Source organism: Phalacrocorax aristotelis, unplaced genomic scaffold (assembly GCF_949628215.1).
Source record: "Phalacrocorax aristotelis unplaced genomic scaffold, bGulAri2.1 scaffold_163, whole genome shotgun sequence".
Taxonomy (NCBI): domain Eukaryota; kingdom Metazoa; phylum Chordata; class Aves; order Suliformes; family Phalacrocoracidae; genus Phalacrocorax; species Phalacrocorax aristotelis.
This window is the reverse complement of record NW_027441250.1, coordinates 31138-55323: the sequence shown is the minus strand read 5'-3', so window position 1 is coordinate 55323 and position 24186 is coordinate 31138. Positions and strand designations below refer to the sequence as shown.

The 24186-nt window shown below is 58.8% G+C and overlaps 1 long non-coding RNA gene across 1 annotated transcript in view; it reads right to left on the bottom strand.

Moving 5' to 3' along the window:
- LOC142051181 (uncharacterized) overlaps positions 1 to 24186 on the bottom strand; it is a 67186-nt gene that overhangs the window by 12881 nt on the left and 30119 nt on the right. Inside the window, exons 9-13 of the long non-coding RNA XR_012658344.1 lie at positions 22303 to 22412; positions 17251 to 17360; positions 12192 to 12301; positions 7131 to 7240; positions 2071 to 2180 (exon numbers count right to left, since the gene is read on the bottom strand). This is a non-coding gene — a long non-coding RNA (uncharacterized LOC142051181). The remainder of the gene's footprint in view (positions 1 to 2070; positions 2181 to 7130; positions 7241 to 12191; positions 12302 to 17250; positions 17361 to 22302; positions 22413 to 24186) is intronic.

Here is a 24186-nt window from a genome sequence, read left to right as displayed (position 1 = left end):
CAAACCACGGGGCTACGTGGTACAGAGCACGAGAAGGCAGAGAATTAAGAATTAGGGACAGGGAGCCAGAAAAACAACAACAAAACAACACCCAAAACAAAGGGAGATGGGGAGCAAAAGGAATCGCAATGCGTACAGAAAGAAGAGAGAAACAATTCTAAAACAGGGTCACGGGGAAGCCAGAGACAGCAAGATGGAGAAAGGACAAAAGCTACAGGCTACAGGGCAGAGAGGGAAGAATTAATGGATAGACACAGAGAGCTGGGCAGAAAGAGGTGGAGAAAGGCTGACGATCACACGGCCGACAGGGAAGAGAGAAGAGAGGGAGGAATTTTAAAAACAGGGGCAAGAAGCCAGAGAGAGGGAGAGAGAGGCAACACTAAAATGGGGACAAGCCACAGGGCGGCGAGGAGGGAACCGATGAATAAGAACAGGAGACCAAAGAGAACACAACGTAGAATGGAAAAAAGGAACAGCGGCCCAACAGGGAAGGAGGAATTAAAGATCAGGCACTGGGAGGCAGACAGAGACAAACGAAGAAACAAGTGAAAAAAAACAAAAACAAAACCAAAAACACAACAACAGCAATGGGCTACAAAGACAGAGAGAGAGGGAAGAAATAAAACTTAGCAGCAAGGAGCTGGACAGAGAGAGATGAGGACAAACAAATAGCACGGGTCTACGTGACAGAGAACGTGGAATTAGAACACAGAGAGAGGGAGCCGGACAGAGAGAGAGGCCGAGAGAAAAATCTAGATGGGCTACAACGGGCAGAGGCAGGAATTAAAACCTAGGGACAGGGAGCTGGACAGAGAGAGACGGAGGTCACAGGGAACAGCGGCGGGTGCAGGAAGAACAGGAATTCATGAATAGGGAAAGGGAGCTGGACAGAGAAGAACTCAGAAAGGCAAGAACAGTAGCAGGGTACAGAGCAGACGAATTAAAAAGCGCGGCGGGAGCGTTGAGGCAGACAGAGAGAGAATAAGAAAAAAGTCACGGGCTACGTGGCAAAGCAGGAGGAATTCAGAAACGGGGATGGCAACCAAGGGAGAGTGAGCTGGTGAAGGATCACGGGCATTCAAAGTGAGGGACGCGGAGCTGGGAAAAGCGAGGCAGAGAAAAACGGAATCACAGAGAGAATCAAACAAAGCCAAAAAAGAAGAAACTGAACAACAGGAACAGGTGTAACCAAAGCGATGAAATCAGCCAACCAGAGACGGTGTTCCATTACGGGAACACGGAGCGTACGAATCAGTGTATCCGTCGATCTGCATTTTAGTCACTAGGCGATCGTTAATGTCAGCAGAACAACAGACAACGTGCTTCTGTCAGAAAAGGATGACAAAACGCGGTTTCGTGGAGCGGACTGAGAAAACTAGCCAAGACCGCCAAGATTAAGAGCCAAGAAGGCAAAAGGCAATTCTGGCAGGGGGAGATCGCGACCACCGACTCACGGACCACCACCGAGCCTGCGCAGTAATTTACATACGGAACGAGCAAGTTTGTACCGATCAGTACACAGGACAATAATGACTATGTATGAATACCTAAAATTTTGATCTACAAATTGTACGGGAAAGGTGTGTGAGGTACGCACGCCAGGAGGAGCGATCCCCCGTGCGTCTGGCGCCGTGAATAAACAACGCCTGCTCTTTAATACTAAATTGGCGTTGAGGAGTCGTTTCCGATTTTACCGCGTTTTTCGGTAACACAGGGAGTCAGACCAAGAGGGCCAGAGAAAGACAAAATACTGACAGGCTACAGGACAGAGCAGGAGGAATAAAAAAAATAAAAACGGAGCCAGAGCCAGGCAGAGAGAGGCGGAGAAAGAACAAGTAGCCACAGGCTACAGGACAGAGAGAGGGAGGACTGAAAAGACGGGGAGGCAGGGAGCCACTCAGAGCGAGATGGAGAAAGAAGGTGCGGGGGGGGGGGGGGGCTGCATAAAAAAAAAAAAACGAAACGAAAAAATTTTGCAGCAGGTAAGGAAAGAGAGGGGGCCAGGGGAGAGACAGGGAGGGCCCAGGACGCACAAGAGAGGCAACGGGGCCCCAGTGGCCCAGGACTCACCGCGACTCTCGCTCTCAGCGCTGCTGGCACAATTTAGCCGTTCAGATGCTTCTTTCCCCTCCTCTCCTCCCTGCCTCTTCTGCAGCTCCAGACTCTAGGCCGACCTCCACCTAAAGAGGATACGTGGGTGTCTTACCGCTCTTACGAGATGAGGCTTCCTAGGCACGTAGCCTAGCTCGCTCGTGCCCTACACGCCCGTACCCAACTCCGGGTTACGCGTACGGACCCTGCGGTGCACGTTGGTGGCCTGTCCCGCTGCGGACTATGAAGGGGGATCCTTCCTCCCTCACCTGCAGGGACAGGCTCTCTCTTGCCTGCAGCAGGAAGGCAGCTGGCAGCCAGAGCGCCTTCAGTTTCTTCTGCTTTACCTTTCGTCGGCGTCTCCAGCTTCAGCCGAGGCAGCTCCTGTCCACAGCCGGGAAGGGCTCTGTGTGTCCCTTTTCGCCCCGGCGCCGCGAGGATGGCAAAGCCGGGCAGAGAGAAGCCACGCAAGCCTGAGACGGCCGCAGTCGACGGCGTCCCCGGGGGAAGGACAGACAACCACGTCCTCAGCACGGTCTCTGGGAGAGGGAAAGAAGAAACAGCGACCGTCATTACCGTCGATCGACCCTGACCAAAGCCCCTCCTTGCGCAGGGGCTTCCGGACACAGCGCCCCTTCCCCGCGCTACTGCTACGGGCCCCTGCGCCGAGGGGGAATCCAGTGCGCTTGAGGGCCGGCTCGCTGCCTTCACGACAGCGCCTGGGGGCGGCCAAGGGCTACGCGGCACGCTGCAGGGGAGGTGCCGGACCTGGGGGCAGGCGCACGGGGCAAGGGGGGCCAGGGGAGGCTGAGCGGGAGCTCCGGCGAGCCGGGGAGGCGGCCATCATCTGCGCCCTGGGCAGGGGGAAAAGGTCCTCCTCCTTCCCCTCTTCCCTTCTGTCAGCTCCCGGGGAACTCACCACTTCTCGGGGAGCGGCCGCACCTGGAAGCCCCCAGAAATCAACACGAATCCAACCCCAAAAATACACCGCGCCTACCGTACGCGGCACGGCCGCCCGGCACCCGAGCGCCGGAAGACCGCGCCTCCCGCCACGCCCCGGCGAACCACGTGACAGGGCCGGCAGCCACTGCGCCAGGACTACACCTCCCGGCACGCTCTGCGCCACAACACGGCCGCCCGGCAGCCGCGCGCCGCAAGGACTACACCTCCCGGCATGCTCTGCGCCACAACACGGCCGCACGGCCGCACGGCCAGCCGGCAGGCGCACCACCACAGCTCCCGGCACGCCGCCAGCCCGCCCTCCCCGCTCTCGGACCCTGCGGGCCACCGTCCCTCCCGCCGATGCACCCGGAAGCCCCACCGAGCCCTCAGCACAGCCTCGCTCTCCCCACCGCCCGCTCCGACCCGGCGCTGCCCCGCCGCAGCCCTCCTCGGGGCTTCACCCGGGACGCAGCGCTCCACCACCCAGCCCCCGCTCACCTCCTCCCTCGCTACAGTCGCAGCCCGCTGACGCTCGGCCACAGCTCCGCTCCGCTCCGCCCTCGGCTCACGCTGGCCCCCCGGAGCCGGGCACCACCCCTTTTCCAGGGAGGAGCCGGCACCGTCAGCCCCACCGCCCGCACCTGGGGCTCCTCCATCCAGACCCCGCCCACAGCTGAGGCGCAGCAGCAACGGGGGGCCCCCTCCCCTCACCCCCACAGTGCACCACCTCCTCCCCTGGGCTCCATCACAGCCCCTTGCCCCACGCAAAGGCAGCGCAAACGCAGCCCTGAGGGCAAAGGAGAGGGCAGGTGTTTGTGCAGGCGCGCACGTAACAAGTCCCAGGAGCCATTCGTGGATCAGGGTCCCCAACGCTCCCCCCCTGCCCCAAGGCCACCTCGGCCGCCGTTGCCGCAGCCGCACGGAGCTGGTGTTGGCTGGGATAGTGCTCATTTTCTCCACAGTAGCTAGGAAGGGATACGTTTTGGATTTATGCTCAAAACACCGTTAATAATGTAGAGATGTTTTGGTTCTTGCTGAGCACTGCTTCCACAGTCAGGGCCTCTTCTGGTTCTCTCAGTGCCCCACCAGCAAGTAGGCTGGGAGAGGACACAGCTGGGAAAGCTTTCCCAGCTAACTGACCAAAGGGATATTCCATACCATTTGACATCATGCTCAGCACACGCAGCTGGGGGAAGAAGGGGGAGTCCTTGGGGGGCGGGGGCTACGGCATTTCTCTCCCTAAGTAACCGTTACACATGACAGAGCCCTGCTTTCCCAGAGGTGGCTCAACACCTGCCCGCCGAAAAGGAGGAGTGAATTAATTCCTTGCTTTGCTTCCACGCACAGCTTTTGCTTTACCTATTAAACAGTCTCGATCTCAACCCATGATTTTTCTCACTCTTACCCTTCCAGCTCTCTCCCCCAGCCCACTGAGGGTGGAGTGAGCAAGCAGCTCCCTGGTGCAGAGTTGCCAGCTGGGGCTAAGCCACGGCACGCGCTTGTCCTGGTTTGGCAGGGAACGGACCGTCCGTCGCCTGGCTCCTGGGGCGACGGGCTGCTGGGCAGAGGGGGAGGCCACCAAAGGTGAGGAGCAAGGCACAGGACAGTAGGAAGAGAGAAGAGAAGAGCGGCATCCGGCTGGACGGGGCGGGGGGGACGTGTGTGCGTGTAGTGAGAAGGCACGAGGCAGGGAACAGGACGGCCAGGGAAGGACAGGGAGCCTGACGGAGCTGGAGATAAAAGCAGCAGAGAGAGGGGAAGAGAGGCAGCAGAAAGAGGGAAGAGCAGGACACAGACCAACAAAGAAGGAAGAGGAGCAGGCTGGAGACACACAAAGAACCTGGGGCAGGCAGCACGACAGCGAGGGAGGAAAGAAGAATAGGGGCAGGAAGCTGGACCGAGCGCGATGGAGACAGACAAGATAAGCGACAAGAACAGGGCAGAAAGGGAAGAATGAAGCCACGGGGACAGGGAGCCGAGACAGCCAACGACGGAGGGAAGGGGCCGGGGAGGGAACACCACAAAACAAACCACGGGGCTACGTGGTACAGAGCACGAGAAGGCAGAGAATTAAGAATTAGGGACAGGGAGCCAGAAAAACAACAACAAAACAACACCCAAAACAAAGGGAGATGGGGAGCAAAAGGAATCGCAATGCGTACAGAAAGAAGAGAGAAACAATTCTAAAACAGGGTCACGGGGAAGCCAGAGACAGCAAGATGGAGAAAGGACAAAAGCTACAGGCTACAGGGCAGAGAGGGAAGAATTAATGGATAGACACAGAGAGCTGGGCAGAAAGAGGTGGAGAAAGGCTGACGATCACACGGCCGACAGGGAAGAGAGAAGAGAGGGAGGAATTTTAAAAACAGGGGCAAGAAGCCAGAGAGAGGGAGAGAGAGGCAACACTAAAATGGGGACAAGCCACAGGGCGGCGAGGAGGGAACCGATGAATAAGAACAGGAGACCAAAGAGAACACAACGTAGAATGGAAAAAAGGAACAGCGGCCCAACAGGGAAGGAGGAATTAAAGATCAGGCACTGGGAGGCAGACAGAGACAAACGAAGAAACAAGTGAAAAAAAACAAAAACAAAACCAAAAACACAACAACAGCAATGGGCTACAAAGACAGAGAGAGAGGGAAGAAATAAAACTTAGCAGCAAGGAGCTGGACAGAGAGAGATGAGGACAAACAAATAGCACGGGTCTACGTGACAGAGAACGTGGAATTAGAACACAGAGAGAGGGAGCCGGACAGAGAGAGAGGCCGAGAGAAAAATCTAGATGGGCTACAACGGGCAGAGGCAGGAATTAAAACCTAGGGACAGGGAGCTGGACAGAGAGAGACGGAGGTCACAGGGAACAGCGGCGGGTGCAGGAAGAACAGGAATTCATGAATAGGGAAAGGGAGCTGGACAGAGAAGAACTCAGAAAGGCAAGAACAGTAGCAGGGTACAGAGCAGACGAATTAAAAAGCGCGGCGGGAGCGTTGAGGCAGACAGAGAGAGAATAAGAAAAAAGTCACGGGCTACGTGGCAAAGCAGGAGGAATTCAGAAACGGGGATGGCAACCAAGGGAGAGTGAGCTGGTGAAGGATCACGGGCATTCAAAGTGAGGGACGCGGAGCTGGGAAAAGCGAGGCAGAGAAAAACGGAATCACAGAGAGAATCAAACAAAGCCAAAAAAGAAGAAACTGAACAACAGGAACAGGTGTAACCAAAGCGATGAAATCAGCCAACCAGAGACGGTGTTCCATTACGGGAACACGGAGCGTACGAATCAGTGTATCCGTCGATCTGCATTTTAGTCACTAGGCGATCGTTAATGTCAGCAGAACAACAGACAACGTGCTTCTGTCAGAAAAGGATGACAAAACGCGGTTTCGTGGAGCGGACTGAGAAAACTAGCCAAGACCGCCAAGATTAAGAGCCAAGAAGGCAAAAGGCAATTCTGGCAGGGGGAGATCGCGACCACCGACTCACGGACCACCACCGAGCCTGCGCAGTAATTTACATACGGAACGAGCAAGTTTGTACCGATCAGTACACAGGACAATAATGACTATGTATGAATACCTAAAATTTTGATCTACAAATTGTACGGGAAAGGTGTGTGAGGTACGCACGCCAGGAGGAGCGATCCCCCGTGCGTCTGGCGCCGTGAATAAACAACGCCTGCTCTTTAATACTAAATTGGCGTTGAGGAGTCGTTTCCGATTTTACCGCGTTTTTCGGTAACACAGGGAGTCAGACCAAGAGGGCCAGAGAAAGACAAAATACTGACAGGCTACAGGACAGAGCAGGAGGAATAAAAAAAATAAAAACGGAGCCAGAGCCAGGCAGAGAGAGGCGGAGAAAGAACAAGTAGCCACAGGCTACAGGACAGAGAGAGGGAGGACTGAAAAGACGGGGAGGCAGGGAGCCACTCAGAGCGAGATGGAGAAAGAAGGTGCGGGGGGGGGGGGGGGGCTGCATAAAAAAAAAAAAACGAAACGAAAAAATTTTGCAGCAGGTAAGGAAAGAGAGGGGGCCAGGGGAGAGACAGGGAGGGCCCAGGACGCACAAGAGAGGCAACGGGGCCCCAGTGGCCCAGGACTCACCGCGACTCTCGCTCTCAGCGCTGCTGGCACAATTTAGCCGTTCAGATGCTTCTTTCCCCTCCTCTCCTCCCTGCCTCTTCTGCAGCTCCAGACTCTAGGCCGACCTCCACCTAAAGAGGATACGTGGGTGTCTTACCGCTCTTACGAGATGAGGCTTCCTAGGCACGTAGCCTAGCTCGCTCGTGCCCTACACGCCCGTACCCAACTCCGGGTTACGCGTACGGACCCTGCGGTGCACGTTGGTGGCCTGTCCCGCTGCGGACTATGAAGGGGGATCCTTCCTCCCTCACCTGCAGGGACAGGCTCTCTCTTGCCTGCAGCAGGAAGGCAGCTGGCAGCCAGAGCGCCTTCAGTTTCTTCTGCTTTACCTTTCGTCGGCGTCTCCAGCTTCAGCCGAGGCAGCTCCTGTCCACAGCCGGGAAGGGCTCTGTGTGTCCCTTTTCGCCCCGGCGCCGCGAGGATGGCAAAGCCGGGCAGAGAGAAGCCACGCAAGCCTGAGACGGCCGCAGTCGACGGCGTCCCCGGGGGAAGGACAGACAACCACGTCCTCAGCACGGTCTCTGGGAGAGGGAAAGAAGAAACAGCGACCGTCATTACCGTCGATCGACCCTGACCAAAGCCCCTCCTTGCGCAGGGGCTTCCGGACACAGCGCCCCTTCCCCGCGCTACTGCTACGGGCCCCTGCGCCGAGGGGGAATCCAGTGCGCTTGAGGGCCGGCTCGCTGCCTTCACGACAGCGCCTGGGGGCGGCCAAGGGCTACGCGGCACGCTGCAGGGGAGGTGCCGGACCTGGGGGCAGGCGCACGGGGCAAGGGGGGCCAGGGGAGGCTGAGCGGGAGCTCCGGCGAGCCGGGGAGGCGGCCATCATCTGCGCCCTGGGCAGGGGGAAAAGGTCCTCCTCCTTCCCCTCTTCCCTTCTGTCAGCTCCCGGGGAACTCACCACTTCTCGGGGAGCGGCCGCACCTGGAAGCCCCCAGAAATCAACACGAATCCAACCCCAAAAATACACCGCGCCTACCGTACGCGGCACGGCCGCCCGGCACCCGAGCGCCGGAAGACCGCGCCTCCCGCCACGCCCCGGCGAACCACGTGACAGGGCCGGCAGCCACTGCGCCAGGACTACACCTCCCGGCACGCTCTGCGCCACAACACGGCCGCCCGGCAGCCGCGCGCCGCAAGGACTACACCTCCCGGCATGCTCTGCGCCACAACACGGCCGCACAGCCGCACGGCCAGCCGGCAGGCGCACCACCACAGCTCCCGGCACGCCGCCAGCCCGCCCTCCCCGCTCTCGGACCCTGCGGGCCACCGTCCCTCCCGCCGATGCACCCGGAAGCCCCACCGAGCCCTCAGCACAGCCTCGCTCTCCCCACCGCCCGCTCCGACCCGGCGCTGCCCCGCCGCAGCCCTCCTCGGGGCTTCACCCGGGACGCAGCGCTCCACCACCCAGCCCCCGCTCACCTCCTCCCTCGCTACAGTCGCAGCCCGCTGACGCTCGGCCACAGCTCCGCTCCGCTCCGCCCTCGGCTCACGCTGGCCCCCCGGAGCCGGGCACCACCCCTTTTCCAGGGAGGAGCCGGCACCGTCAGCCCCACCGCCCGCACCTGGGGCTCCTCCATCCAGACCCCGCCCACAGCTGAGGCGCAGCAGCAACGGGGGGCCCCCTCCCCTCACCCCCACAGTGCACCACCTCCTCCCCTGGGCTCCATCACAGCCCCTTGCCCCACGCAAAGGCAGCGCAAACGCAGCCCTGAGGGCAAAGGAGAGGGCAGGTGTTTGTGCAGGCGCGCACGTAACAAGTCCCAGGAGCCATTCGTGGATCAGGGTCCCCAACGCTCCCCCCCTGCCCCAAGGCCACCTCGGCCGCCGTTGCCGCAGCCGCACGGAGCTGGTGTTGGCTGGGATAGTGCTCATTTTCTCCACAGTAGCTAGGAAGGGATACGTTTTGGATTTATGCTCAAAACACCGTTAATAATGTAGAGATGTTTTGGTTCTTGCTGAGCACTGCTTCCACAGTCAGGGCCTCTTCTGGTTCTCTCAGTGCCCCACCAGCAAGTAGGCTGGGAGAGGACACAGCTGGGAAAGCTTTCCCAGCTAACTGACCAAAGGGATATTCCATACCATTTGACATCATGCTCAGCACACGCAGCTGGGGGAAGAAGGGGGAGTCCTTGGGGGGCGGGGGCTACGGCATTTCTCTCCCTAAGTAACCGTTACACATGACAGAGCCCTGCTTTCCCAGAGGTGGCTCAACACCTGCCCGCCGAAAAGGAGGAGTGAATTAATTCCTTGCTTTGCTTCCACGCACAGCTTTTGCTTTACCTATTAAACAGTCTTGATCTCAACCCATGATTTTTCTCACTCTTACCCTTCCAGCTCTCTCCCCCAGCCCACTGAGGGTGGAGTGAGCAAGCAGCTCCCTGGTGCAGAGTTGCCAGCTGGGGCTAAGCCACGGCACGCGCTTGTCCTGGTTTGGCAGGGAACGGACCGTCCGTCGCCTGGCTCCTGGGGCGACGGGCTGCTGGGCAGAGGGGGAGGCCACCAAAGGTGAGGAGCAAGGCACAGGACAGTAGGAAGAGAGAAGAGAAGAGCGGCATCCGGCTGGACGGGGCGGGGGGGACGTGTGTGCGTGTAGTGAGAAGGCACGAGGCAGGGAACAGGACGGCCAGGGAAGGACAGGGAGCCTGACGGAGCTGGAGATAAAAGCAGCAGAGAGAGGGGAAGAGAGGCAGCAGAAAGAGGGAAGAGCAGGACACAGACCAACAAAGAAGGAAGAGGAGCAGGCTGGAGACACACAAAGAACCTGGGGCAGGCAGCACGACAGCGAGGGAGGAAAGAAGAATAGGGGCAGGAAGCTGGACCGAGCGCGATGGAGACAGACAAGATAAGCGACAAGAACAGGGCAGAAAGGGAAGAATGAAGCCACGGGGACAGGGAGCCGAGACAGCCAACGACGGAGGGAAGGGGCCGGGGAGGGAACACCACAAAACAAACCACGGGGCTACGTGGTACAGAGCACGAGAAGGCAGAGAATTAAGAATTAGGGACAGGGAGCCAGAAAAACAACAACAAAACAACACCCAAAACAAAGGGAGATGGGGAGCAAAAGGAATCGCAATGCGTACAGAAAGAAGAGAGAAACAATTCTAAAACAGGGTCACGGGGAAGCCAGAGACAGCAAGATGGAGAAAGGACAAAAGCTACAGGCTACAGGGCAGAGAGGGAAGAATTAATGGATAGACACAGAGAGCTGGGCAGAAAGAGGTGGAGAAAGGCTGACGATCACACGGCCGACAGGGAAGAGAGAAGAGAGGGAGGAATTTTAAAAACAGGGGCAAGAAGCCAGAGAGAGGGAGAGAGAGGCAACACTAAAATGGGGACAAGCCACAGGGCGGCGAGGAGGGAACCGATGAATAAGAACAGGAGACCAAAGAGAACACAACGTAGAATGGAAAAAAGGAACAGCGGCCCAACAGGGAAGGAGGAATTAAAGATCAGGCACTGGGAGGCAGACAGAGACAAACGAAGAAACAAGTGAAAAAAAACAAAAACAAAACCAAAAACACAACAACAGCAATGGGCTACAAAGACAGAGAGAGAGGGAAGAAATAAAACTTAGCAGCAAGGAGCTGGACAGAGAGAGATGAGGACAAACAAATAGCACGGGTCTACGTGACAGAGAACGTGGAATTAGAACACAGAGAGAGGGAGCCGGACAGAGAGAGAGGCCGAGAGAAAAATCTAGATGGGCTACAACGGGCAGAGGCAGGAATTAAAACCTAGGGACAGGGAGCTGGACAGAGAGAGACGGAGGTCACAGGGAACAGCGGCGGGTGCAGGAAGAACAGGAATTCATGAATAGGGAAAGGGAGCTGGACAGAGAAGAACTCAGAAAGGCAAGAACAGTAGCAGGGTACAGAGCAGACGAATTAAAAAGCGCGGCGGGAGCGTTGAGGCAGACAGAGAGAGAATAAGAAAAAAGTCACGGGCTACGTGGCAAAGCAGGAGGAATTCAGAAACGGGGATGGCAACCAAGGGAGAGTGAGCTGGTGAAGGATCACGGGCATTCAAAGTGAGGGACGCGGAGCTGGGAAAAGCGAGGCAGAGAAAAACGGAATCACAGAGAGAATCAAACAAAGCCAAAAAAGAAGAAACTGAACAACAGGAACAGGTGTAACCAAAGCGATGAAATCAGCCAACCAGAGACGGTGTTCCATTACGGGAACACGGAGCGTACGAATCAGTGTATCCGTCGATCTGCATTTTAGTCACTAGGCGATCGTTAATGTCAGCAGAACAACAGACAACGTGCTTCTGTCAGAAAAGGATGACAAAACGCGGTTTCGTGGAGCGGACTGAGAAAACTAGCCAAGACCGCCAAGATTAAGAGCCAAGAAGGCAAAAGGCAATTCTGGCAGGGGGAGATCGCGACCACCGACTCACGGACCACCACCGAGCCTGCGCAGTAATTTACATACGGAACGAGCAAGTTTGTACCGATCAGTACACAGGACAATAATGACTATGTATGAATACCTAAAATTTTGATCTACAAATTGTACGGGAAAGGTGTGTGAGGTACGCACGCCAGGAGGAGCGATCCCCCGTGCGTCTGGCGCCGTGAATAAACAACGCCTGCTCTTTAATACTAAATTGGCGTTGAGGAGTCGTTTCCGATTTTACCGCGTTTTTCGGTAACACAGGGAGTCAGACCAAGAGGGCCAGAGAAAGACAAAATACCGACAGGCTACAGGACAGAGCAGGAGGAATAAAAAAATAAAAACGGAGCCAGAGCCAGGCAGAGAGAGGCGGAGAAAGAACAAGTAGCCACAGGCTACAGGACAGAGAGAGGGAGGACTGAAAAGACGGGGAGGCAGGGAGCCACTCAGAGCGAGATGGAGAAAGAAGGTGCGGGGGGGGGGGGGGCTGCATAAAAAAAAAAAAAAAAACGAAACGAAAAAATTTTGCAGCAGGTAAGGAAAGAGAGGGGGCCAGGGGAGAGACAGGGAGGGCCCAGGACGCACAAGAGAGGCAACGGGGCCCCAGTGGCCCAGGACTCACCGCGACTCTCGCTCTCAGCGCTGCTGGCACAATTTAGCCGTTCAGATGCTTCTTTCCCCTCCTCTCCTCCCTGCCTCTTCTGCAGCTCCAGACTCTAGGCCGACCTCCACCTAAAGAGGATACGTGGGTGTCTTACCGCTCTTACGAGATGAGGCTTCCTAGGCACGTAGCCTAGCTCGCTCGTGCCCTACACGCCCGTACCCAACTCCGGGTTACGCGTACGGACCCTGCGGTGCACGTTGGTGGCCTGTCCCGCTGCGGACTATGAAGGGGGATCCTTCCTCCCTCACCTGCAGGGACAGGCTCTCTCTTGCCTGCAGCAGGAAGGCAGCTGGCAGCCAGAGCGCCTTCAGTTTCTTCTGCTTTACCTTTCGTCGGCGTCTCCAGCTTCAGCCGAGGCAGCTCCTGTCCACAGCCGGGAAGGGCTCTGTGTGTCCCTTTTCGCCCCGGCGCCGCGAGGATGGCAAAGCCGGGCAGAGAGAAGCCACGCAAGCCTGAGACGGCCGCAGTCGACGGCGTCCCCGGGGGAAGGACAGACAACCACGTCCTCAGCACGGTCTCTGGGAGAGGGAAAGAAGAAACAGCGACCGTCATTACCGTCGATCGACCCTGACCAAAGCCCCTCCTTGCGCAGGGGCTTCCGGACACAGCGCCCCTTCCCCGCGCTACTGCTACGGGCCCCTGCGCCGAGGGGGAATCCAGTGCGCTTGAGGGCCGGCTCGCTGCCTTCACGACAGCGCCTGGGGGCGGCCAAGGGCTACGCGGCACGCTGCAGGGGAGGTGCCGGACCTGGGGGCAGGCGCACGGGGCAAGGGGGGCCAGGGGAGGCTGAGCGGGAGCTCCGGCGAGCCGGGGAGGCGGCCATCATCTGCGCCCTGGGCAGGGGGAAAAGGTCCTCCTCCTTCCCCTCTTCCCTTCTGTCAGCTCCCGGGGAACTCACCGCTTCTCGGGGAGCGGCCGCACCTGGAAGCCCCCAGAAATCAACACGAATCCAACCCCAAAAATACACCGCGCCTACCGTACGCGGCACGGCCGCCCGGCACCCGAGCGCCGGAAGACCGCGCCTCCCGCCACGCCCCGGCGAACCACGTGACAGGGCCGGCAGCCACTGCGCCAGGACTACACCTCCCGGCACGCTCTGCGCCACAACACGGCCGCCCGGCAGCCGCGCGCCGCAAGGACTACACCTCCCGGCATGCTCTGCGCCACAACACGGCCGCACAGCCGCACGGCCAGCCGGCAGGCGCACCACCACAGCTCCCGGCACGCCGCCAGCCCGCCCTCCCCGCTCTCGGACCCTGCGGGCCACCGTCCCTCCCGCCGATGCACCCGGAAGCCCCACCGAGCCCTCAGCACAGCCTCGCTCTCCCCACCGCCCGCTCCGACCCGGCGCTGCCCCGCCGCAGCCCTCCTCGGGGCTTCACCCGGGACGCAGCGCTCCACCACCCAGCCCCCGCTCACCTCCTCCCTCGCTACAGTCGCAGCCCGCTGACGCTCGGCCACAGCTCCGCTCCGCTCCGCCCTCGGCTCACGCTGGCCCCCCGGAGCCGGGCACCACCCCTTTTCCAGGGAGGAGCCGGCACCGTCAGCCCCACCGCCCGCACCTGGGGCTCCTCCATCCAGACCCCGCCCACAGCTGAGGCGCAGCAGCAACGGGGGGCCCCCTCCCCTCACCCCCACAGTGCACCACCTCCTCCCCTGGGCTCCATCACAGCCCCTTGCCCCACGCAAAGGCAGCGCAAACGCAGCCCTGAGGGCAAAGGAGAGGGCAGGTGTTTGTGCAGGCGCGCACGTAACAAGTCCCAGGAGCCATTCGTGGATCAGGGTCCCCAACGCTCCCCCCCTGCCCCAAGGCCACCTCGGCCGCCGTTGCCGCAGCCGCACGGAGCTGGTGTTGGCTGGGATAGTGCTCATTTTCTCCACAGTAGCTAGGAAGGGATACGTTTTGGATTTATGCTCAAAACACCGTTAATAATGTAGAGATGTTTTGGTTCTTGCTGAGCACTGCTTCCACAGTCAGGGCCTCTTCTGGTTCTCTCAGTGCCCCACCAGCAAGTAGGCTGGGAGAGGACACAGCTGGGAAAGCTTTCCCAGCTAACTGACCAAAGGGATATTCCATACCATTTGACATCATGCTCAGCACACGCAGCTGGGGGAAGAAGGGGGAGTCCTTGGGGGGCGGGGGCTACGGCATTTCTCTCCCTAAGTAACCGTTACACATGACAGAGCCCTGCTTTCCCAGAGGTGGCTCAACACCTGCCCGCCGAAAAGGAGGAGTGAATTAATTCCTTGCTTTGCTTCCACGCACAGCTTTTGCTTTACCTATTAAACAGTCTCGATCTCAACCCATGATTTTTCTCACTCTTACCCTTCCAGCTCTCTCCCCCAGCCCACTGAGGGTGGAGTGAGCAAGCAGCTCCCTGGTGCAGAGTTGCCAGCTGGGGCTAAGCCACGGCACGCGCTTGTCCTGGTTTGGCAGGGAACGGACCGTCCGTCGCCTGGCTCCTGGGGCGACGGGCTGCTGGGCAGAGGGGGAGGCCACCAAAGGTGAGGAGCAAGGCACAGGACAGTAGGAAGAGAGAAGAGAAGAGCGGCATCCGGCTGGACGGGGCGGGGGGGACGTGTGTGCGTGTAGTGAGAAGGCACGAGGCAGGGAACAGGACGGCCAGGGAAGGACAGGGAGCCTGACGGAGCTGGAGATAAAAGCAGCAGAGAGAGGGGAAGAGAGGCAGCAGAAAGAGGGAAGAGCAGGACACAGACCAACAAAGAAGGAAGAGGAGCAGGCTGGAGACACACAAAGAACCTGGGGCAGGCAGCACGACAGCGAGGGAGGAAAGAAGAATAGGGGCAGGAAGCTGGACCGAGCGCGATGGAGACAGACAAGATAAGCGACAAGAACAGGGCAGAAAGGGAAGAATGAAGCCACGGGGACAGGGAGCCGAGACAGCCAACGACGGAGGGAAGGGGCCGGGGAGGGAACACCACAAAACAAACCACGGGGCTACGTGGTACAGAGCACGAGAAGGCAGAGAATTAAGAATTAGGGACAGGGAGCCAGAAAAACAACAACAAAACAACACCCAAAACAAAGGGAGATGGGGAGCAAAAGGAATCGCAATGCGTACAGAAAGAAGAGAGAAACAATTCTAAAACAGGGTCACGGGGAAGCCAGAGACAGCAAGATGGAGAAAGGACAAAAGCTACAGGCTACAGGGCAGAGAGGGAAGAATTAATGGATAGACACAGAGAGCTGGGCAGAAAGAGGTGGAGAAAGGCTGACGATCACACGGCCGACAGGGAAGAGAGAAGAGAGGGAGGAATTTTAAAAACAGGGGCAAGAAGCCAGAGAGAGGGAGAGAGAGGCAACACTAAAATGGGGACAAGCCACAGGGCGGCGAGGAGGGAACCGATGAATAAGAACAGGAGACCAAAGAGAACACAACGTAGAATGGAAAAAAGGAACAGCGGCCCAACAGGGAAGGAGGAATTAAAGATCAGGCACTGGGAGGCAGACAGAGACAAACGAAGAAACAAGTGAAAAAAAACAAAAACAAAACCAAAAACACAACAACAGCAATGGGCTACAAAGACAGAGAGAGAGGGAAGAAATAAAACTTAGCAGCAAGGAGCTGGACAGAGAGAGATGAGGACAAACAAATAGCACGGGTCTACGTGACAGAGAACGTGGAATTAGAACACAGAGAGAGGGAGCCGGACAGAGAGAGAGGCCGAGAGAAAAATCTAGATGGGCTACAACGGGCAGAGGCAGGAATTAAAACCTAGGGACAGGGAGCTGGACAGAGAGAGACGGAGGTCACAGGGAACAGCGGCGGGTGCAGGAAGAACAGGAATTCATGAATAGGGAAAGGGAGCTGGACAGAGAAGAACTCAGAAAGGCAAGAACAGTAGCAGGGTACAGAGCAGACGAATTAAAAAGCGCGGCGGGAGCGTTGAGGCAGACAGAGAGAGAATAAGAAAAAAGTCACGGGCTACGTGGCAAAGCAGGAGGAATTCAGAAACGGGGATGGCAACCAAGGGAGAGTGAGCTGGTGAAGGATCACGGGCATTCAAAGTGAGGGACGCGGAGCTGGGAAAAGCGAGGCAGAGAAAAACGGAATCACAGAGAGAATCAAACAAAGCCAAAAAAGAAGAAACTGAACAACAGGAACAGGTGTAACCAAAGCGATGAAATCAGCCAACCAGAGACGGTGTTCCATTACGGGAACACGGAGCGTACGAATCAGTGTATCCGTCGATCTGCATTTTAGTCACTAGGCGATCGTTAATGTCAGCAGAACAACAGACAACGTGCTTCTGTCAGAAAAGGATGACAAAACGCGGTTTCGTGGAGCGGACTGAGAAAACTAGCCAAGACCGCCAAGATTAAGAGCCAAGAAGGCAAAAGGCAATTCTGGCAGGGGGAGATCGCGACCACCGACTCACGGACCACCACCGAGCCTGCGCAGTAATTTACATACAGAACGAGCAAGTTTGTACCGATCAGTACACAGGACAATAATGACTATGTATGAATACCTAAAATTTTGATCTACAAATTGTACGGGAAAGGTGTGTGAGGTACGCACGCCAGGAGGAGCGATCCCCCGTGCGTCTGGCGCCGTGAATAAACAACGCCTGCTCTTTAATACTAAATTGGCGTTGAGGAGTCGTTTCCGATTTTACCGCGTTTTTCGGTAACACAGGGAGTCAGACCAAGAGGGCCAGAGAAAGACAAAATACCGACAGGCTACAGGACAGAGCAGGAGGAATAAAAAAATAAAAACGGAGCCAGAGCCAGGCAGAGAGAGGCGGAGAAAGAACAAGTAGCCACAGGCTACAGGACAGAGAGAGGGAGGACTGAAAAGACGGGGAGGCAGGGAGCCACTCAGAGCGAGATGGAGAAAGAAGGTGCGGGGGGGGGGGGGCTGCATAAAAAAAAAAAAAAAACGAAACGAAAAAATTTTGCAGCAGGTAAGGAAAGAGAGGGGGCCGGGGGAGAGACAGGGAGGGCCCAGGACGCACAAGAGAGGCAACGGGGCCCCAGTGGCCCAGGACTCACCGCGACTCTCGCTCTCAGCGCTGCTGGCACAATTTAGCCGTTCAGATGCTTCTTTCCCCTCCTCTCCTCCCTGCCTCTTCCTCAGCTCCAGACTCTAGGCCGACCTCCACCTAAAGAGGATACGTGGGTGTCTTACCGCTCTTACGAGATGAGGCTTCCTAGGCACGTAGCCTAGCTCGCTCGTGCCCTACACGCCCGTACCCAACTCCGGGTTACGCGTACGGACCCTGCAGTGCACGTTGGTGGCCTGTCCCGCTGCGGACTATGAAGGGGGATCCTTCCTCCCTCACCTGCAGGGACAGGCTCTCTCTTGCCTGCAGCAGGAAGGCAGCTGGCAGCCAGAGCGCCTTCAGTTTCTTCTGCTTTACCTTTCGTCGGCGTCTCCAGCTTCAGCCGAGGCAGCTCCTGTCCACAGCCGGGAAGGGCTCTGTGTGTCCCTTTTCGCCCCGGCGCCGCGAGGATGGCAAAGCCGGGCAGAGAGAAGCCACGCAAGCCTGAGACGGCCGCAGTCGACGGCGTCCCCGGGGGAAGGACAGACAACCACGTCCTCAGCACGGTCTCTGGGAGAGGGAAAGAAGAAACAGCGACCGTCATTACCGTCGATCGACCCTGACCAAAGCCCCTCCTTGCGCAGGGGCTTCCGGACACAGCGCCCCTTCCCCGCGCTACTGCTACGGGCCCCTGCGCCGAGGGGGAATCCAGTGCGCTTGAGGGCCGGCTCGCTGCCTTCACGACAGGGCCTGGGGGCGGCCAAGGGCTACGCAGCACGCTTCAGGGGAGGGGCCGGGGCTGGGGGCAGGCGCACGGGGCAAGGGGGGCCAGGGGAGGCTGAGCGGGAGCTCCGGCGAGCCGGCCATCATCTGCGCTCTGGGCAGGGGGAAAAGGTCCTCCTCCTTCCCCTCTTCCCTTCTGTCAGCTCCCGGGGAACTCACCGCTTCTCGGGGAGCGGCCGCACCTGGAAGCCCCCAGAAATCAACACGAATCCAACCCCAAAAATACACCGCGCCTACCGTACGCGGCACGGCCGCCCGGCACCCGAGCGCCGGAAGACCGCGCCTCCCGCCACGCCCCGGCGAACCACGTGACAGGGCCGGCAGCCACTGCGCCAGGACTACACCTCCCGGCACGCTCTGCGCCACAACACGGCCGCCCGGCAGCCGCGCGCCGCAAGGACTACACCTCCCGGCATGCTCTGCGCCACAACACGGCCGCACGGCCGCACGGCCAGCCGGCAGGCGCACCACCACAGCTCCCGGCACGCCGCCAGCCCGCCCTCCCCGCTCTCGGACCCTGCGGGCCACCGTCCCTCCCGCCGATGCACCCGGAAGCCCCACCGAGCCCTCAGCACAGCCTCGCTCTCCCCACCGCCCGCTCCGACCCGGCGCTGCCCCGCCGCAGCCCTCCTCGGGGCTTCACCCGGGACGCAGCGCTCCACCACCCAGCCCCCGCTCACCTCCTCCCTCGCTACAGTCGCAGCCCGCTGACGCTCGGCCACAGCTCCGCTCCGCTCCGCCCTCGGCTCACGCTGGCCCCCCGGAGCCGGGCACCACCCCTTTTCCAGGGAGGAGCCGGCACCGTCAGCCCCACCGCCCGCACCTGGGGCTCCTCCATCCAGACCCCGCCCACAGCTGAGGCGCAGCAGCAACGGGGGGCCCCCTCCCCTCACCCCCACAGTGCACCACCTCCTCCCCTGGGCTCCATCACAGCCCCTTGCCCCACGCAAAGGCAGCGCAAACGCAGCCCTGAGGGCAAAGGAGAGGGCAGGTGTTTGTGCAGGCGCGCACGTAACAAGTCCCAGGAGCCATTCGTGGATCAGGGTCCCCAACGCTCCCCCCCTGCCCCAAGGCCACCTCGGCCGCCGTTGCCGCAGCCGCACGGAGCTGGTGTTGGCTGGGATAGTGCTCATTTTCTCCACAGTAGCTAGGAAGGGATACGTTTTGGATTTATGCTCAAAACACCGTTAATAATGTAGAGATGTTTTGGTTCTTGCTGAGCACTGCTTCCACAGTCAGGGCCTCTTCTGGTTCTCTCAGTGCCCCACCAGCAAGTAGGCTGGGAGAGGACACAGCTGGGAAAGCTTTCCCAGCTAACTGACCAAAGGGATATTCCATACCATTTGACATCATGCTCAGCACACGCAGCTGGGGGAAGAAGGGGGAGTCCTTGGGGGGCGGGGGCTACGGCATTTCTCTCCCTAAGTAACCGTTACACATGACAGAGCCCTGCTTTCCCAGAGGTGGCTCAACACCTGCCCGCCGAAAAGGAGGAGTGAATTAATTCCTTGCTTTGCTTCCACGCACAGCTTTTGCTTTACCTATTAAACAGTCTCGATCTCAACCCATGATTTTTCTCACTCTTACCCTTCCAGCTCTCTCCCCCAGCCCACTGAGGGTGGAGTGAGCAAGCAGCTCCCTGGTGCAGAGTTGCCAGCTGGGGCTAAGCCACGGCACGCGCTTGTCCTGGTTTGGCAGGGAACGGACCGTCCGTCGCCTGGCTCCTGGGGCGACGGGCTGCTGGGCAGAGGGGGAGGCCACCAAAGGTGAGGAGCAAGGCACAGGACAGTAGGAAGAGAGAAGAGAAGAGCGGCATCCGGCTGGACGGGGCGGGGGGGACGTGTGTGCGTGTAGTGAGAAGGCACGAGGCAGGGAACAGGACGGCCAGGGAAGGACAGGGAGCCTGACGGAGCTGGAGATAAAAGCAGCAGAGAGAGGGGAAGAGAGGCAGCAGAAAGAGGGAAGAGCAGGACACAGACCAACAAAGAAGGAAGAGGAGCAGGCTGGAGACACACAAAGAACCTGGGGCAGGCAGCACGACAGCGAGGGAGGAAAGAAGAATAGGGGCAGGAAGCTGGACCGAGCGCGATGGAGACAGACAAGATAAGCGACAAGAACAGGGCAGAAAGGGAAGAATGAAGCCACGGGGACAGGGAGCCGAGACAGCCAACGACGGAGGGAAGGGGCCGGGGAGGGAACACCACAAAACAAACCACGGGGCTACGTGGTACAGAGCACGAGAAGGCAGAGAATTAAGAATTAGGGACAGGGAGCCAGAAAAACAACAACAAAACAACACCCAAAACAAAGGGAGATGGGGAGCAAAAGGAATCGCAATGCGTACAGAAAGAAGAGAGAAACAATTCTAAAACAGGGTCACGGGGAAGCCAGAGACAGCAAGATGGAGAAAGGACAAAAGCTACAGGCTACAGGGCAGAGAGGGAAGAATTAATGGATAGACACAGAGAGCTGGGCAGAAAGAGGTGGAGAAAGGCTGACGATCACACGGCCGACAGGGAAGAGAGAAGAGAGGGAGGAATTTTAAAAACAGGGGCAAGAAGCCAGAGAGAGGGAGAGAGAGGCAACACTAAAATGGGGACAAGCCACAGGGCGGCGAGGAGGAAACCGATGAATAAGAACAGGAGACCAAAGAGAACACAACGTAGAATGGAAAAAAGGAACAGCGGCCCAACAGGGAAGGAGGAATTAAAGATCAGGCACTGGGAGGCAGACAGAGACAAACGAAGAAACAAGTGAAAAAAAACAAAAACAAAACCAAAAACACAACAACAGCAATGGGCTACAAAGACAGAGAGAGAGGGAAGAAATAAAACTTAGCAGCAAGGAGCTGGACAGAGAGAGATGAGGACAAACAAATAGCACGGGTCTACGTGACAGAGAACGTGGAATTAGAACACAGAGAGAGGGAGCCGGACAGAGAGAGAGGCCGAGAGAAAAATCTAGATGGGCTACAACGGGCAGAGGCAGGAATTAAAACCTAGGGACAGGGAGCTGGACAGAGAGAGACGGAGGTCACAGGGAACAGCGGCGGGTGCAGGAAGAACAGGAATTCATGAATAGGGAAAGGGAGCTGGACAGAGAAGAACTCAGAAAGGCAAGAACAGTAGCAGGGTACAGAGCAGACGAATTAAAAAGCGCGGCGGGAGCGTTGAGGCAGACAGAGAGAGAATAAGAAAAAAGTCACGGGCTACGTGGCAAAGCAGGAGGAATTCAGAAACGGGGATGGCAACCAAGGGAGAGTGAGCTGGTGAAGGATCACGGGCATTCAAAGTGAGGGACGCGGAGCTGGGAAAAGCGAGGCAGAGAAAAACGGAATCACAGAGAGAATCAAACAAAGCCAAAAAAGAAGAAACTGAACAACAGGAACAGGTGTAACCAAAGCGATGAAATCAGCCAACCAGAGACGGTGTTCCATTACGGGAACACGGAGCGTACGAATCAGTGTATCCGTCGATCTGCATTTTAGTCACTAGGCGATCGTTAATGTCAGCAGAACAACAGACAACGTGCTTCTGTCAGAAAAGGATGACAAAACGCGGTTTCGTGGAGCGGACTGAGAAAACTAGCCAAGACCGCCAAGATTAAGAGCCAAGAAGGCAAAAGGCAATTCTGGCAGGGGGAGATCGCGACCACCGACTCACGGACCACCACCGAGCCTGCGCAGTAATTTACATACGGAACGAGCAAGTTTGTACCGATCAGTACACAGGACAATAATGACTATGTATGAATACCTAAAATTTTGATCTACAAATTGTACGGGAAAGGTGTGTGAGGTACGCACGCCAGGAGGAGCGATCCCCCGTGCGTCTGGCGCCGTGAATAAACAACGCCTGCTCTTTAATACTAAATTGGCGTTGAGGAGTCGTTTCCGATTTTACCGCGTTTTTCGGTAACACAGGGAGTCAGACCAAGAGGGCCAGAGAAAGACAAAATACCGACAGGCTACAGGACAGAGCAGGAGGAATAAAAAAATAAAAACGGAGCCAGAGCCAGGCAGAGAGAGGCGGAGAAAGAACAAGTAGCCACAGGCTACAGGACAGAGAGAGGGAGGACTGAAAAGACGGGGAGGCAGGGAGCCACTCAGAGCGAGATGGAGAAAGAAGGTGCGGGGGGGGGGGGGGGGGCTGCATAAAAAAAAAAAAACGAAACGAAAAAATTTTGCAGCAGGTAAGGAAAGAGAGGGGGCCAGGGGAGAGACAGGGAGGGCCCAGGACGCACAAGAGAGGCAACGGGGCCCCAGTGGCCCAGGACTCACCGCGACTCTCGCTCTCAGCGCTGCTGGCACAATTTAGCCGTTCAGATGCTTCTTTCCCCTCCTCTCCTCCCTGCCTCTTCTGCAGCTCCAGACTCTAGGCCGACCTCCACCTAAAGAGGATACGTGGGTGTCTTACCGCTCTTACGAGATGAGGCTTCCTAGGCACGTAGCCTAGCTCGCTCGTGCCCTACACGCCCGTACCCAACTCCGGGTTACGCGTACGGACCCTGCGGTGCACGTTGGTGGCCTGTCCCGCTGCGGACTATGAAGGGGGATCCTTCCTCCCTCACCTGCAGGGACAGGCTCTCTCTTGCCTGCAGCAGGAAGGCAGCTGGCAGCCAGAGCGCCTTCAGTTTCTTCTGCTTTACCTTTCGTCGGCGTCTCCAGCTTCAGCCGAGGCAGCTCCTGTCCACAGCCGGGAAGGGCTCTGTGTGTCCCTTTTCGCCCCGGCGCCGCGAGGATGGCAAAGCCGGGCAGAGAGAAGCCACGCAAGCCTGAGACGGCCGCAGTCGACGGCGTCCCCGGGGGAAGGACAGACAACCACGTCCTCAGCACGGTCTCTGGGAGAGGGAAAGAAGAAACAGCGACCGTCATTACCGTCGATCGACCCTGACCAAAGCCCCTCCTTGCGCAGGGGCTTCCGGACACAGCGCCCCTTCCCCGCGCTACTGCTACGGGCCCCTGCGCCGAGGGGGAATCCAGTGCGCTTGAGGGCCGGCTCGCTGCCTTCACGACAGCGCCTGGGGGCGGCCAAGGGCTACGCGGCACGCTGCAGGGGAGGTGCCGGACCTGGGGGCAGGCGCACGGGGCAAGGGGGGCCAGGGGAGGCTGAGCGGGAGCTCCGGCGAGCCGGGGAGGCGGCCATCATCTGCGCCCTGGGCAGGGGGAAAAGGTCCTCCTCCTTCCCCTCTTCCCTTCTGTCAGCTCCCGGGGAACTCACCGCTTCTCGGGGAGCGGCCGCACCTGGAAGCCCCCAGAAATCAACACGAATCCAACCCCAAAAATACACCGCGCCTACCGTACGCGGCACGGCCGCCCGGCACCCGAGCGCCGGAAGACCGCGCCTCCCGCCACGCCCCGGCGAACCACGTGACAGGGCCGACAGCCACTGCGCCAGGACTACACCTCCCGGCACGCTCTGCGCCACAACACGGCCGCCCGGCAACCGCGCGCCACAAGGACTACACCTCCCGGCACGCTCTGCGCCACAACACGGCCGCCCGGCAGCCGCGCGCCGCAAGGACTACACCTCCCGGCATGCTCTGCGCCACAACACGGCCGCACGGCCAGCCGGCAGGCGCACCACCACAGCTCCCGGCACGCCGCCAGCCCGCCCTCCCCGCTCTCGGACCCTGCGGGCCACCGTCCCTCCCGCCGATGCACCCGGAAGCCCCACCGAGCCCTCAGCACAGCCTCGCTCTCCCCACCGCCCGCTCCGACCCGGCGCTGCCCCGCCGCAGCCCTCCTCGGGGCTTCACCCGGGACGCAGCGCTCCACCACCCAGCCCCCGCTCACCTCCTCCCTCGCTACAGTCGCAGCCCGCTGACGCTCGGCCACAGCTCCGCTCCGCTCCGCCCTCGGCTCACGCTGGCCCCCCGGAGCCGGGCACCACCCCTTTTCCAGGGAGGAGCCGGCACCGTCAGCCCCACCGCCCGCACCTGGGGCTCCTCCATCCAGACCCCGCCCACAGCTGAGGCGCAGCAGCAACGGGGGGCCCCCTCCCCTCACCCCCACAGTGCACCACCTCCTCCCCTGGGCTCCATCACAGCCCCTTGCCCCACGCAAAGGCAGCGCAAACGCAGCCCTGAGGGCAAAGGAGAGGGCAGGTGTTTGTGCAGGCGCGCACGTAACAAGTCCCAGGAGCCATTCGTGGATCAGGGTCCC